The 17,204-nt window shown below is 40.9% G+C and overlaps 1 protein-coding gene and 1 long non-coding RNA gene across 13 annotated transcripts in view; both read right to left on the bottom strand.

The window, feature by feature from the left end:
• SLC25A21 (solute carrier family 25 member 21) overlaps nt 1-17,204 on the bottom strand; it is a 373,699-nt gene that overhangs the window by 317,386 nt on the left and 39,109 nt on the right. The gene's annotated exons all lie outside the window — the stretch shown is intronic.
• Nucleotides 1,816-17,204, bottom strand: part of LOC122466375 — a 29,934-nt gene continuing 14,545 nt past the window's right edge. The window contains exons 2-3 of the long non-coding RNA XR_006291810.1: nt 14,062-14,064; nt 1,816-2,596 (exon numbers count right to left, since the gene is read on the bottom strand). This is a non-coding gene — a long non-coding RNA (uncharacterized LOC122466375). The remainder of the gene's footprint in view (nt 2,597-14,061; nt 14,065-17,204) is intronic.

Consider the following 17,204-nt stretch of genomic DNA (forward strand, 5'->3'; position numbering starts at 1 on the left):
CTCGGTCCCAAGTGCTATTTAAGCCTTTTGTATCAGAACAGGGTCCCAGCGGCTGGGTCTCTAGGCAAACTTTTGAGGTGTAGATCTGTATATTACCCCTCCTGAGAGCTGGGACCCCATGGTCCAACTGCCTATCCCTTCGACCAGTTTTAACCCCACAGACTTCCCCATAGCTTAAACACACCCTTTCCCAGAACTTCAGCCATGTAGACACTCTTGGTTTGCACTTTCTCTTCAGGACCACATGATAGAGAGCCAACAAAACAGACTTTTACAAGATTCTAAAACATTTAGAAATTTAGAACTATTTAGAAAAGCTGGACGTGCACAAGTCCATGGGGCCGGATGCGTTGCATCCGAGAGTGCTAAAGGAGTTGGCGGATGTGATTGCAGAGCCATTGGCCATTATCTTTGAAAACTCATGGCGATCCGGGGAAGTCCTGGACGACTGGAAAAAGGCTAACGTAGTACCCATCTTTAAAAAAGGGAAGGAGGAGGATCCTGGGAACTACAGGCCAGTCAGCCTCACCTCAGTCCCTGGAAAAATCATGGAGCAGGTCCTCAAGGAATCAATTCTGAAGCACTTAGAGGAGAGGAAAGTGATCAGGAACAGTCAGCATGGATTCACCAAGGGCAAGTCATGCCTGACTAATCTAATTGCCTTCTATGACGAGATAACTGGTTCTGTGGATGAAGGGAAAGCAGTGAACGTGTTGTTCCTTGACTTTAGCAAAGATTTTGACACTGTCTCCCACAGTATTCTTGCCAGCAAGTTAAAGAAGTATGGGCTGGATGAATGGACGATAAGGTGGATAGAAAGCTGGCTAGATTGTCGGGCTCAACGGGTAGTGATCAATGGCTCCATGTCTAGTTGGCAGCCAGTATCAAGTGGAGTGCCCCAAGGGTCGGTCCTGGAGCTGGTTTTGTTCAATATCTTCATAAATGATCTGGAGGATGGTGTGGACTGCAAACTTGCTGCGGGTGCAAATGATACTAAACTGGGAGGAAAGGTAGATACGCTGGAGGGTAGGGATAGGATACAGAGGGACCTAGACAAATTGGAGGATTGGGCCAAAAGAAATCTGATGAGGTTCAACAAGGACAAGTGCACAGTCCTGCACTTAGGACGGAAGAATCCCATGCACCGCTACAGACTAGGGACCGAATGGCTCGGCAGCAGTTCTGCAGAAAAGGGCCTAGGGGTTACAGTGGATGAGAAGCTGGATATGAGTCAACAGCATGCCCTTGTTGCCAAGAAGGCCAATGGCATTTTGGGATGTATAAGTAGGGGCATTGCCAGCAGATCGAGGGATGTGATCGTTCCCCTCTATTCGACACTGGTGAGGCCTCATCTGGAGTACTGTGTCCAGTTTTGGGCCCCACACTACAAGAAGGATGTGGAAAAATTGGAAAGAGTCCAGTGGAGGGCAACAAAAATGATTAGGGTCCTGGAACACATGAGTTATGAGGAGAGGCTGAGGGAACTAGGGATGTTTAAACTACGGAAGAGAAGAATGAGGGGGGATTTGATAGCTGCTTTCAACGACCTGAAAGGGGGTTCCAAAGAGGATGGATCTAGACTGTTCTCAGTGGTAGCAGATGACAGAACAAGGAGTAATGGTCTCAAGTTGCAGTTGGGGAGGTTTAGGTTGGATATTAGGAAAAACTTTTTCACTAGGAGGGTGGTGAAACACTGGAATGCGTTACCTAGGGAGGTGGTGGAATCTCCTTCCTTAGAAGTTTTTAAGGTCAGGGTTGACAAAGCCTTGGCTGGGATGATTTAATTGGGAATCGGTCCTGCTTTGAGCAGGGTGTTGGACTAGATGACCTCCTGAGGTCCCTTCCAACCCTGATATTCTATGATCATTACCCTTTACTTAGTTAATGTAAGAGATACACATATCTATAAAAAAATAAACACACCCATATGTGTTTTCCTGCCTTAGGTTCCTCACCAATCTGGAGGTTCTCTGGGCTTGGGCAGAGCCTACTGGTGTGTCCTGCATCCTTCCCCTGCAGCTTACAGCTTCTCCTCAGAATGATAGAGCCTTTTCTAGGTCTGCTAGTTTTCTCTGATCTTGGTTAGTCATACAGTTAAACTGGACCCCCTTGCTACAAGAGTATGCCTGCCTCTTCCTTGTTCCTGTCCAAAACTTCCTGTCCCTCCAAAAGCCTTCCCCATTGTTCCTTCTGAGTCCTTTTTAAACCCCTGATTTCCCACCTCTGTCCTGTTTGGGACTGTTCCACTCTCCAATTCTCCCTCTCTGAAGACAAGTTGAAGGAACTAGCTTCTCTCAGCTCCAGCTAACCACCTTAGCATACTCATTGTCTGGTCACAGCACAGTCATTAAGGTTAATGACTCTCCATTGTCCCTCGTCTGGAACATATGTGCTACTGCCCCTCTGAGCAAATAGTGGAATCCACGTAGAGGCATTCTGTGACATAATAATTTCACAATGACTTCATAACATCAATGAGAATTCGTAAGTTGTACATAGTCAAATTTCACAGGTGGTCACAACTCCCTCTCTACCCCTTACAGTTTCAAATCTTCATAATTTATAAAATAAAAACCATAAGTGCTTCAGTATTAACCTGGAAATTAACAGTATTTCTACTATTTTCTTAAACACATGGAAAAAATACAACTCTAACCTAATTCCACCATAAAATAGTCTGTTCCAATATATTTATTGTATGTCCTCGCCAATGGAAACAAACATACATTATAAATTATACTCTAGAAGACAGAGTGTACTATGAGGGATCTATTCCCCGCCCCCGTCTGACTTCAAATAATCTATTTTACAGCTCTAAAGATATAATTCTTGTTGTAAAATCACATTGACTAGAATTTTATTTAGAACCATCAAAATAAAATAAGTATTCCATTTTTCACATAATATGGAAAAGAAAAACTATAAAACTGTAAATTATATATACACACACCTTTCACTAAAGAAAATAAAATGCACACAAAACAAGTTTCTCAAGAAGATATACTTGCAAATGTTAATGGCTCAGACTTATAAACACCTATAATAACCCAGCCTAATGCTAATATATATTATTAAAAAGAAAAGGAGTACTTGTGGCACCTTAGAGACTAACCAATTTATTTGAGCATAAGCTTTCGTGAGCTACAGCTCACTTCAGCTGTAGCTCACGAAAGCTTATGCTCAAATAAATTGGTTAGTCTCTAAGGTGCCACAAGTACTCCTTTTCTTTTTGCGAATACAGACTAACACGGCTGTTACTCTGAAACCATATATTATTAAGATCATATTCAGGGAAAACATCAGAGAAGCAAAAGGCAGAGAAGGAAAGAATAAAAATTATGTTTTTAAAAGCTGTGAATCAAATTCTGCCCCTACAATAGGATTGCCTGAGTGTAACTGAGAGCAGAGGGCCAAATTCTTTTTCCTTTACTTAATAAAGCAGCCCCCTGAAGTAAACTGGATTACTTCCATAAGAAATAGAATGGGATTTATCCCAAAATTTGTCCCACAGTGTCTTTAGGACTGAATCTGTAACCTTTTAGTCAACTGAGTAAGGGGCTGCAGGATAAGAGTCCTTTATTTATAAGCGTGCTCCAAAGATTGGTGGAGGATTGTAAAGTTATTTTTGAAGAATTTAAACAAGAACCAATTGTGATAGGGCTTTAAGTATGTAATAATTTATTTCATTTATTATGCTTCTTTATTGTGTGTATCATGATTATTTCTTGAACCACAATGTCTGATTTAATGTGAGACCATGTTTTCTAAAAATGTTTTCTAAAAATCTGTTCAATACTTGGGGAAAACATAGTTAACAATCCCATATTGTTATATAAGAGCGTTTTTGTGGGAACATCAGGTTACTTCTTCAGACTTGTTTAATCATCCTCTGGAGAGCAATAGCACATTTCCCGTCTACTTCTATTACCTGATGCTGTGTCCTAAGAAAGCACTGCAATGAGGCAAAAAGCAACTTCTGAACTACAAAAAACATTTAAAAATGTAAAGAAAAAATGGAAGCAACAGAATTGTGAAGGAACAACTCACACTGAAAACTAGAAACTTAGCCTTGAGCATTACAAGCTTATTATACATGCATTTAGCAATAAAAAATAACATTTCGTAATGTTTGCCGGTTTAATATACAGCATGATAAAAATCTCACATATGTAAGGAACTTACATATAGATAATTTTTAGTTAGTATTAAAAGCTGTTAGTATCTCCATAGTACAAGACTGTTTAAAATTAGTCACATTTTCAGCTGCAGATACAGCAAGTAAAGCCACAAAGACACACCTACTGTACACACAGAACTGCATGTTTACATGAGCACCTAACTGATCATATGCAGGAATCTTTGCGTGTGCAAAGGTGTGGTTTCCCACAAATATGTGTGTAGGAATTTTCGCATAGTCCTGTTGCACTATCAATCCACAAAAACTCAACGGAACGAGATGTCTCACTACAAAACTATAGGTTTCCCATTCCTCCATATGAATCTAGAAATGCTAATTAGCATATTAAAGGGATTGTTTTCCTGTTTACATCCCCATATTTGATATACCAGTAGTTTAAAAAAATGTATAATCTTATGTGAAGAAGTTTATCCAGGATTTAAAGCACATCATACAGCAGAGATACAGTTAAGCTTGGAAGGATTAGATTTTTACTGGCAAGTGTTGATTTCACAGTACACACGAACGTCGGAAAAAATATTTCCATCTTTGATAATCAAAATGTATAGATAGGCTAAGTAAGAAAAATGCTACTTGAAAACTTACTAGAGTTTGATTTAAGGATATTTATTTGGTCTTTTAGCGATTATAAAGCTTTAACTTTTTGAATTATTGAATGTCTGCTAAAAGAAAAGGAGTACTTGTGGCACCTTAGAAACTAACAAATTTATTTGAGCATAAGCTTTCGTGAGCTACAGCATCCAATGAAAAGTACTCCTTTTCTTTTTATGAATACAGACTAACACGGCTGCTACTCTGAAACCTGAATGTCTGCTGTCATTCAGTAATTACTGTCTCCCCACCTCCAATTTCCCACAACTGTGAAAATTTAAATTGATAAAATTTAAAAATGAAAATCAACATTATCCATCAAAATTATAAAAAAACACCTGAATTTTGCCAAGTCTACAGTTAGTTGATAGCTCCCTCTCAGACAGAAAGTTTAGATTTGAACTTCCTGAAAGTTTGAGGATATTTGGATCTATGGGGTTTAGATTTTGCCCATCGTTAACAAAATGACATTATATGCAGAAACACAAAAAAGATATTTTAAATCCTTCACTGATATTAATATGTAATACAGTAATCAAATGCTGTTACTTTGCCGTAATCATACCAAAACGTCATGGTCTGATTCTGATCTCACTTACACAGGAATAATCTTCAGTAACACACAGGAAATTACACTGAAACAAGTGTAACTGAGATCAGCAACAGAATCAATGTGTATTTCGTATGAGCTCTTCCTAGTTTTCAAACACGTTAGTATGTCCTGAAGCAAAGAAGCAGCAATTTCTGGAGTGCAAGGCAGTCTGCGATCACAATTAAATTTCCAGAATTTTTTTTAAGACTGCCAAAAAATGTCACAATAATAGTTAAGAAACAGAAGTCATGAAAGGCAGTCACTTTGGCTATGGCAGCATTAGAACAGCAGCAAAACAAAATGTTTGCCTAGTAGGGAGAAGAAAAAAACCGTTAGGGAAATAAATGCAAAGTTTCAAAGGAGATATGTGTGAATGGTAGACAGCAAAAAAACCCCATGCATGCACAAAAGAAGGAAAGGTTTCAGAGTAACAGCCGTGTTAGTCTGTATTCGCAAAAAGAAAAGGAGTACTTGTGGCACCTTAGAGACTAACCAATTTATTTGAGCATGAGCTTTCGTGAGCTACAGCTCACTTCATCGGATGCATACTGTGGAAACTGCAGAAGACATTATATACACAGAGACCATGAAACAATACTTCCTCCCACCCCACTCTCCTGCTGGTAATAGCTTATCTAAAGTGATCATCAAGTTGGGCCATTTCCAGCACAAATCCAGGTTTTCTCACCCTCCGCCCCCCCCCCACACAAACTCACTCTCCTGCTGGTAATAGCTTATCCAAAGTGTCCACTCTCCTTACAATGTGTATGAAAATCAAGGTGGGTCATTTCCAGCACAAATCCAGGTTTTCTCACCCCCCACCCCCCAGAAACAGATTGATAGAGCCAGAAGATTTCCCAGAAGTCACCTACTACAGGACAGGCCTAACAAAGAAAATAACAGAACGCCACTAGCCGTCACCTTCAGCCCCCAACTAAAACCCCTCCAACGCATTATTAAGGATCTACAACCTATCCTGAAGGATGACCCAACACTCTCACAAATCTTGGGACAGGCCAGTCCTTGCCTACAGACAGTCCCCCAACGTGAAGCAAATACCTCACCAACAACCACATACCACACAACAGAACCACTAACCCAGGAACCTATCCTTGCAACAAAGCCCGTTGCCAACTGTGCCCACATATCTATTCAGGGGACACCATCACAGGGCCTAATAACATCAGCCACACTATCAGATGCTCGTTCACCTGCACATCCACCAATGTGATATATGCCATCATGTGCCAGCAATGCCCCTCTGCCATGTACATTGGTCAAACTGGACAGTCTCTACGTAAAAGAATAAATGGACACAAATCAGATGTCAAGAATTATAACATTCAAAAACCAGTTGAACACTTCAATTTCTCTGGTCACGCAATCACAGACATGAAGGTCGCTATCTTACAACAAAAAAACTTCAAATCCAGACTCCAGCGAGAAACTGCTGAATTGGAATTCATTTGCAAATTGGATACTATTAATTTAGGCTTAAATAGAGACTGGGAGTGGCTAAGTCATTATGCAAGGTAGCCTATTTCCCCTTGTTTTTTCCTACCCCCCCCCCCCCCCCCGATGTTCTGGTTAAACTTGGATTTATGCTGGAAATGGCCCACCTTGATTATCATACACATTGTAAGGAGAGTGGTCAGTTTGGATGAGCTATTGCCAGCAGGAGAGTGAGTCTGTGTGTGTGGGTGGGGGGGGTGAGAAAACCTGGATTTGTGCTGGAAATGGCCCACCTTGATTATCATGCACATTGTAAGGAGAGTGGACACTTTGGATAAGCTATTACCAGCAGGAGAGTGAGTTTCTGTGTGGGGGGCGGAGGGTGAGAAAACCTGGATTTGTGCTGGAAATGGCCCAACTTGATGATCACTTTAGATAAGCTATTACCAGCAGGAGAGTGGGGTGGGAGGAAGTATTGTTTCATGGTTTCTGTGTATATAATGTCTTCTGCAGTTTCCACAGTATGCATCTGATGAAGTGAGCTGTAGCTCACGAAAGCTCATGCTCAAATAAATTGGTTAGTCTCTAAGGTGCCACAAGTACTCCTTTTTTTTTTAAAAGAAGGAAACTTCTTTAATTTTAAATATTAAAGTCTTGGGGAGAGAGCCGAGTATATTTGATGCAACTGTGCAGAAGTATTCTTTGCTCCCTCAAGTTTAAGTTTACATTTATCTCTTGGCAATTCTTCTGAGCTGCTGAAGGACATGGACCAAAATCTGTGCAAATTTATATATATTCTTTCCATGTAGGGAACTTTAAAGGCAACATGAAATAGATCTTTATGTAGGTTTTTACCCCATCTTTTCTTTGGCCTGGCTGAGTCCAGAGCTTCTCACTACCATAACAACAAAATACAAACTAGACATAAGTTTCTTCAAAGTTTAAAAGTAATGCTCAAAATTGTTCTATCCCTCAAATTAGTGACCTGATCCAGAACTAAATATCCATGCCTTCCAGGCTGCACAAGCCTCAGAAGACAACAGATGCAAGCTTTATAGCTAACTGAAGCTCTAGGGGAAAGCCAAAAAACTGCTAAAGTATTCCTACTCCTTGGTCAGGAGCTGTGCAGTTCTCAAAAGCAGGGGGCAGAGATGGAAAATGACAGCTTATGCAAATACCTCCCATGCTATGGAAGTCATGATTCCCAGGGAAGGCCATTTCCTCACTTGGGGTTACACAGCCTGAGCAAGCATAATACCTCTGAAAAGCCATGACTGGAGAGGCATGTTCTGGGTCAGCTTCTGGACAGAGATTGCTTTTATTTGTCTTTTAAAAAAAACAAAACAGAATACCCATCACTCGGGATAAGTGCAGGGAAGATGGGTTCAGGCCAAGGCATGTTTACAATTCCATCCCAGCTGACAGATGTTCCTTGAACCAAGGAATTCACCACTTATGCACTGAAGAGCTGATCTAACCTCCACCGAAGCGAATGGAAGTCTCCCCATTTGCTTTAATGAGTGCTGGATCAGGCCTGAATATGTCAGAGTCTTAACGAACATTATTCCCAAGTTTACAATTCCCATTTTATTAACTATTTGCTTAGTGCCTAAAGCTTGCCAGGTATGTAAAAGAGGACACAGCCCCTGCTCCGAGAGGCTTACAGTTTAAGCCCCCAATCCTGCAATCAGATTTGTGCAGTCAGACTCTTGCATCCATAAGCAGCGTCATTCACTTCAGTGGAACTGCTCTGGATATAAGGATATGCCCATGTAATTTGACCGCAGGATCAGTGCTTACATTAGATCCAGACCGTACCCTGCAAGACACCAGGTTAAATCTTGCTCACCTTCCTCTCACAAGACTCCCACTGAAGCTAAGGGGAATTGTGCGAGTGAGGCCAGCAAGATTTTGTGTCCAGAATCTCAAACATACAAGACAGATGGATTGAGATTGGTATAGTAAGAGAAAGGCTTTTCAGCAGAGGTGATTGGCCTGGAAAAAGCATGACCATAAAATGTCTTCTCTGGCATTCTGTGGGTGCTAGAGGTGAGGGGCTTACCTTTTAGAATAGGACAATGGCCTGCATGGCTGGCAAGCACAGGAAGTTCTCAGAGTTTCTGTTGACCAGCAGTCAACATGGTGGAGCCTTTCAGTTGGATCAAGCCAGAACTTCTCTGCACTGACTTACATGTTATGACTATTTGGCAATGTCTGTACAAGGTATGAATTCTGTGTAAGATTATTAACCCTGTGTATTATTACCAAGCTTCAAACTCCATTCTAAATGTGCAGCCTTTTGCTTTCTTTATGGTCTGTTTGCCTCCACATTGGGTTGAGATACAAAGGCTGGCGGCAAAAGAATAACAAAAGAGTCATTGACTTAAAATGCTTTGACTATTGAAATGTAACTGCTCTAGATAACAGACTGGCTCCCAACTGGGGGAACAGGTTTAGCAGGGGAGAGGTCGTCTTGGCAACAAAGTCACCTGGCAGGGGTTTGTGCTCATATAGGTGGATGGCAAGGATATCACCTGACAGAAGGGGCTAAAAGGTTTTTAAAGAACAGAAACTGTTCTGCTCCAGGGCCATTTTTGCCAATACATGAAGGAGAAGCATGGGGAGCCTGCCTTCATGCCTGGATCCAGATGGTCTCACAAGGAAAGGGTGAGCTAGTGAGGTACAATGCTGTTAGAAGTTTATTGTTTTGTATCATCTGTACTCTTGTGCTTTATATGATTAAGTAAAAGAGCATTAAGATGTTGGACTCTGTGCAAAGTACCTTTCTCTCTCTGTGTTAAATACTTCTCATCCACTGCATGTGTCTGGAGAAAATTAAATTGTAACCACAAGCTCCATACCTTTGGGGTAGAGTTCTGGGACAGGATGCATTTAAGCAATGGGGGTGTCTTTGGGTTCAGCACCGGTCCTAGGAGCCTAAGATACATGGGCTGCAGGACTATGTTTCCATGATAGGGTCGCAGACAGAGTGAGTGGGTAAGAAATACGCCAGAGAAACCAAGGGAAGAAAGAGAGCCTGCGGTCTGCTGATGCTCCATAAGCTTAACATACCTAGGAATCCAGGGAACACAGAAGCTTGGATTCCTTTCAGAGCAGTCCAGTGAGTGGCTAGAAAGGAGTGCCTGTCCAGATCTATGACACATGTATCCAAAGCAGTAAGTTCTAAATAGCTACTGTACACCTGAAAAATATCCATCACCATCCAGTAAAACATCTAACATGTCTGGAGAAGAGAAAACCACTTTTTCTCCTACCTCCCCTGACCTCTCACCAAACGCACAAGTGTCTAGAACTATTTTAAGAAATCTTGACTATTAACCGGGAGAAATCTAATAGTCGTTCTAGGTAAACTTTCCACACAGATTCATAGAATATCAGGGTTGGAAGGGACCTCAGGAGGTCATCTAGTCCAACCCCCTGCTCAAAGCAGGACCAATCCCCAATTTTTGCCCCAGATCCCTAAATGGCCCCCTCAAGGATTGAACTCACAACCCTGGGTTTAGCAGGCCAATACTCAAACCACTGAGCTATCCCTCCCCCTAAATTCATTTTAAGTGCCTTAACATGCTGATAGACACTATCACTATAGTCATAAAAGTGTCTTCTGAAAACCCTCCTCCTTCCAAGATGCCTACCTGAAATGAATTTTGTATTTTAACTTTTAAAACTATAATTTGTGTGCATATTTTTAAATTTTAATGGAACCCCATCACAATGTAGATAGGCCATTGCCACTCTGGCTAAACAACAAAGTAAAAGAAGCAATGAGAGACAAAAAGGCATCCTTTAAAAAGTGGAAGTTAAATCCTACTGAGGAAAATAGAAAGGAGCATAAACTTTGGCAAATGAAATGTAAAAATATAATTAGGAAGGCCAAAAAAGAATTTGAAGAACAGCTAGCCAAAGACTCAAAAAGTAATAGCAAAACATTTTTTAAAGTACATCAGAAGCAGGAAGCCTGCTAAACAACGAGGGGGGCCTCTGGATGATTGAGATGCTAAAGGAGCACTCAAGGAAGATAAAGCCATTGTGGAGAAACTAAATGAATTATTTGTATTCTTTGACTTCTTTGTGGCTCAGGATGCGAGGGAGATTCCCCAACCTGAGCCATTCTTTTTAGGTGACAAATCTGAGGAACTGTCACAAATTGAGGTGTCATTAGAGGAGGTTTTGGAACAAACTGATAAACAGTAATAAGTCACGAGGACCAGATGGTATTCACCTCTACACACACAAGTTCTTTTTTCAATTTATCTTATCCCACTTTAATTTGCTTTGGAAGTGACATCAATATTCCAGAATAATTATACAGTATGAGGTTCTAGTAGACACATCTCTATTTCAGACTAACTATGCTGCTTCTGGCAGCCCTTCTCACTATTATCCTAGAGTACATTGCTTCGCTTCTGGATTGGCCTGCATGCCCTCTACTGCTCCAGGGTTATCCTGAGCAGATGTCACCTCCCCATTTAATTGCTGGCATACAGACAAATGTACACATTTGCAATTCCAGTTTGTGACAAGATCCCAAACCCGGAGTAGCATACACATTATAGCAGCCATGCCCTGTGCTTCTGTGTGATCCCATCAGGAGGTCCTTAACTTCCTTTTCCTCTGAGGAAAGGAGCTTGTCCAGTCCCATCTGAACAACAGGCATCAGAACGTCAAGATCTACAAGTGGATTGCAGAGCAAGTGAAGAAGGGATATGTCCAGGACATGGCACAGTGCTATGTCAAAGCAAAGGAGCTTTGGCAGAGCTACAAGGGACAAGGACAGAACCTTTGGTAATGGTCCCAGCTACCTAATGAACTGGATTTTTCCAGAAGAGGCCACCACCAAACTCTAGCCTTAACTATGAATTAAGAATTAGTTGAAAATGCCCATTGGAAGCAAAGTCGGGGAGGTAATATGTTTTATTGGACCAGCTTCTGTTGGTGAGAGAGACCAGCTTTTGAGCTTACACAGACCTCTTCTTCAGGTCTGGGAAATGTACTCAGAGTGGCACAGCTAAATACAAGGTGGAGCAGTTGGTTTAGCATCTGAAATTAACATATTTTGCAAGAAACTATTCAAAGTGAAGTGGGCAGTTGTACCTCTGCAGTCAAAAGTTGGGGAAAATCCAATGTGTCTATTCAGTCCATGATTTCTAGTGTCTAGGAAAATTGACAGGTTTCAGAGTAACAGCCGTGTTAGTCTGTATTTGCAAAAAGAAAAGGAGTACTTGTGGCACCTTAGAAACTAACCAATTTATTTGAGCATAAGCTCACGAAAGCTTATGCTCAAATAAACTGGTTAGTCTCTAAGGTGCCACAAGTACTCCTTTTCTTTTTAGGAAAATTATGAATTTAAGCTCCCAGGCTCGTCTTTTGAAGGTGTTGTACAGCTTTCCTTTGTGGATGAGGAGTAGAGGCCACCTCACCACTTTACACTAGCTCTTCTCTTTTCACTTAACCCTCCATGTCTTCTCTTCCTCCAGTATCAGACATGGAGGTATGTTGCTCTACCTAGATAGAATTGTCATGTTCTAGAGCAGTGATACTCAGATCTCAGTGGTTCAGGAGCCAAATTAGAGATCAGCATTACCCAAAAGAGCCACAGTAGTGTGAATTCATTGTTTCATTTATTTATTTTTATTTTTCATATTATTCTCATAGCAAAATGACTGGCCAAGTATTATTTTATCAACTATAATTGGTTAATAACATAGTAAAAGAATCTTGATTGGTTAATAATGAAATCACACAGTGTTTTAATATCATGTGAGGCAAAGAGCCGCAGGAGACACTAAAAAGCCACCTGCGGCGCTCGCGAGCCTCAGTCTGAGTATCACTGTTCTAGAGCCTACCCTAGAAAGCAAAATAAAGTGAAAGACACCATAAGTGGTTCTAAATTGGAGTTTCAATTGTCTTGTCTAAATATTGCTGGGAGAGGGTTTGGAGTTCTTTATTTTGGACCCTAATTTTCCTCTGACTTTTCTTATTATTTAAGGAGGATGCAATTACTACCATCCCATCCCCCATGGGAGGGCTTTAATTCTCCCCGCCACACACACCCCAAAGCCCAGAACTATTGTTAATTTAATTTTGTTTCAGGAGTATTTCCATATTTATGTTTTAACATATTTTAAACAAAGTCTTTTTGCAGATGTGTATCTTCCAAATCCAGGCAGGTAAGTGTTAAAGGCAGTGGGGAAAAAAATCAAAGGTTGTACAACTATGTGATGCAATAATAATGCTTAGCATGCCCTGACACTCCAATGTATCCCCCCTCAGACATCTAATTGTTTGCTTTTCCTCCTACATACAATAATTAAATGAACTACAATCAAAGTGTGATGACAAATGGTCCCAGGGTTTGCATTCTTCTGAATATATTGGCATTTGTAAACTGAAAAAAAAAAAATAGATGTAATCAACCACCCTCATACAAAAGTAGGATCTGGGGGAATATTCTGGCAAAATCTTCAAACCACATTAAGCAATAATTTGAAACTATGTTTGAAAGGAAGAAAGCACTGCATCTAATACCGGTTTATTTGTCTAACAACAACTAAAAACTGAACCCGCTAGACATATTTTGAAAGATGGAAACAATTAAAATACATTAGTGATCTAAACAGGCACAGTATTTTAAAAGGAAAAGAACTTTAAACAACCAAGGTTACGCATACCACATTATGTGTGCTAATCCCACACCTTTCCTTGATCTGCTAATAACTCAGTAGTTTACTAATATTATATGAAAATGTTGCATCTTTGTTTATAACACAAAACCGTTCAAACAAGAATGTCACTCTGTGTCACTCAAAAGCCTAAAATATCTGTAGAGTCAGGCTATGTGTACACTACCGCAGTAAGTCGACCTACCCTACGCAACTCCAGCTACATGAATAACGTAGCTGGAGTCGACGTACCTTAGGTCGAGTTATTGCGGGGTCTATACCGCGGGGGGTAGATGGGAGAAAATCTCCCGTTGACTTACCTTACTCTTCTCGTCAGGGGTAGAGTACAGGGGTCGACTGGGGAGTGATCTGCAGTCAATTTGGTGGGTCTTTACTAGACACGCTAAACCGACTGCCAGTGGATTGATCTCAGAGCGTTGATCCCAGCTGTAGTGTAGACCTGCCCTCAGTGTGAAGCGATAGAAGCAGCTAGAAGTATGGTTGAGAGCTCTTTTTGTTCAGATTATCCCAGGATCAATCGTCACTGGCTTTTGTGGTCTATTACCATCCATTTTTTAAGTTTTAAGTGACTTTACAAATTACACCCATGCAGCATACTGCTAAAAGTAAGGCATGTATCTATGCCATGCCATCAGAGGTAACTCAACCAATCACTACCCTTACTCTACAGGTAATTTCCATGCAACAGTTTAATTGGTTGTATGAGGGAGAGTGCACAGGTGGTGGATTACTTGGCCCAAGTGCCACACCCATGCACCTCATTGCCACCTACACAAATCAACAGAACCAGCACAACCCCCCATAAAACCATGCACACAATAACCTGAAACTCACACAGCCCCTCATCAGAGAACACACCCCACACAAATCAACAACTCTCCCAGCACAACACGCACATTTGTCTTCCTCACTCACTCATATTGTCTGTGAGAATCAGAAGAAATGTTGGAGTCCAAAGGCTCTGTGGCAGTTTGAATAATATAAATGCAGGGCTGGAAGGCAGCTTGAGAGGTCATCAAGTCCACCCCCTTTTGCAGAGGCAGGACCAAGTAAACCTATACCATACCTGACTATATTTGTCTAACCTATTCTACAGAAAAAAAACCCCTCCAGTGATGGGGATTCCACAGCCTTCCTTAGAAGCCTATTCCAGTACTTAACTATCCTGGTAGTTAGAGAGTTTTCCCTAATATGTAACCTAAATCTCCCTTACTGCAGATTAAGCCCTTTATTTCTTGTGCTGCCTCTTTATAACTGCCCTTAACATATTTGAAGACTGTTCTCAGGTCCTCCTCAGTCTCCTGTTCTCAAGACTAAACATGCCTAGATTTTATCATGCTTTCCTCATAGATCAGGTTTTCTAAACCATTCGTAATTTTTTGTTCTCCTCCTAACTCTCTCTAGTTTATTCACATCTTTCCTAAAGCACGATGATGCCCAGAACTGGACACAGAACTCAAGGTGAGGCCTTACCAGTGCCGAGTAGAGTGGGACAGTTGCCTCCCATATCTTACGTATGAAACCCCTATTAACACACCCCAGAATTTTATTAGCCTTTTGTGCAACTACGTCAAGTTGACTCACTCAATTTGTGATTCACTGTAAACCACAGATCTTTTTCAGAAGAACTACTGCCTAGTTAGTTATTCCCCATTTTGCAGTTATGCATTTGATTTTTTTTCTTCCTAAGTGTAGTACTCTGCACTTGTCTTTATTGAATTTCATCTTGTTGGTTTCATATACTTCTCTAATTTGTCAAGGTTGTTTTGAATTCTAATCCTGTCCTCCAAAGTGCTTGCAACCCCTCCTAGCTTGGTGTCATGCACAAATTTTATAAGCACACCATCCACTTCATTATCCAAGTCACTAATGAAAATATTGAATAGTACCAGACCTAGGATTGACCCCTGCTGGACCCCACTAGATACATCTTTCCAGTTTGACAGAGATTCATTGATAAATACTCTTTGGATATGGTCTTTCAACCAAATGTGTACTCACTTTATTTTAAAGTAATTTAATCTAGACCACATTTCCCTAGTTTGCTTATGAGAATGTTATGTGGGACTGTGTCAAAAGGCTTACTGAAATCAAGGTATGTCACATCTGCAGCTTCTCCCCTATCCAGTAATGCTGTCAAAGAAGGAAATTAGGTTGGTTTGGCATGATTAGTTCTTGAAAGATACATGCTGGCTATTCGTTATAACCTTATTATCTTCTAGGTGCTTACAAATGGATTGTTTAATAATTTGTTCCAGTTATGACAGTTGATCAGAGATGGTGAGAGTAACACTTATGTGGGGTAACAATTAGGTGGTTGTGCCTCTAAAAAAGGGACAGCTCTGGGAAACACATACTTTTAAGTTCTCAGTCATTTTGACTTTATAAATTATATCCATGTAGTGTACAACTTAGTCCTGTATCTATGCAATTCCAAGAGTCCTAGAAAAACCATTGTGATATTAGAGGTAACTCAACCAATCACAACCCTTACTCTACCATTAATTTGCGTGCAGTAATTTCATTGGTTGGATGAGGGAGACTGCACAGATTGTGCATTACTTGCCCCAACTGCCACAGCCGTGCAACTGTGTATATATTAAAGGTGGACTTCTCACCCTGGGAACAGTACACCAATTCAGCTGAAGAGTATCAATTGTTCTTGACAGTCTGAGATGAAAACATTAACAAACTGGTCCAAATGCTGGGTCATGGGCATCCTGCATATATCATCACCCCAACCGCTAAATATTGTATCAAACTTACTACCAAACCAAAACAGGTAATGTGTGGTATAGGGACAAGCTGATCTCACACTTGAATTCTTTTCTTCCTTGGTAACATCCTGACTAGGAGAGGAGGCTCAGAATTCATAACGAGTTGTGAGTCTAGACAAGCAGTGCTGCTGAAGGTTCCCATGATGCATGGCTTCAGAATGTGTGTCCTTTCTGGTACTCTTCCTCCTCCTAGTTACTGGAGTGCTACAGAGAAGTCTGGCAATGCATATTGAATGAACAAAAAGCTCAAGCAACGGCCAGCAGAGAGCACAGTTAAGCACTGCTTAAGTCCGAGGCACAGGAAAGGCAGGAAGGAGAGAAAGCTAGCTAATTTTTACCTCATTATAACAGCTCCTCAAGAGTAAAATTATTGACTATTGTGTAGATATTACAGCCCTGAAAATCTATAGATTAGGCCAAATTCAGAAATTTAAGTCAATGGAGTTGCACCGGCTGACACTAGGTCAGACTATGACCCAATATCCCTAAGAATCAAGGTGTTCATGTGAAAATAATGACGAAGTATTTCCCAAACTTGTGAAAGCTGAGAATCCATTTAGAAGAACAAAACTAGTCATGCCATCCTGAAATCCCAGCATATATTGTTAAAGGCCTAACCATCTTATTTTACACATCTTCCCAGCTCTCCTCTAGCAAGTCCTTTAAGACAACCCAACCCCATGTGCTCCTCTCCCACGCCCGACACACTTTAGGAAATGCTGGTGTAGATCTTCATAATACGATACTTCCTCTCCTTTCTTACATGCTTTGATGAGCAGCAAAATTGTTAACAAAACGTTGACATTTAAAGTATTATCATTGACATACAAGTTAGCACTTATTGAAATGAACGGATAGTTCACAACCCAGAGCACGTTTCCAGTTCTCTG

This window comes from Chelonia mydas, chromosome 6 (genome assembly GCF_015237465.2).
Source record: "Chelonia mydas isolate rCheMyd1 chromosome 6, rCheMyd1.pri.v2, whole genome shotgun sequence".
NCBI classification, from domain to species: domain Eukaryota; kingdom Metazoa; phylum Chordata; order Testudines; family Cheloniidae; genus Chelonia; species Chelonia mydas.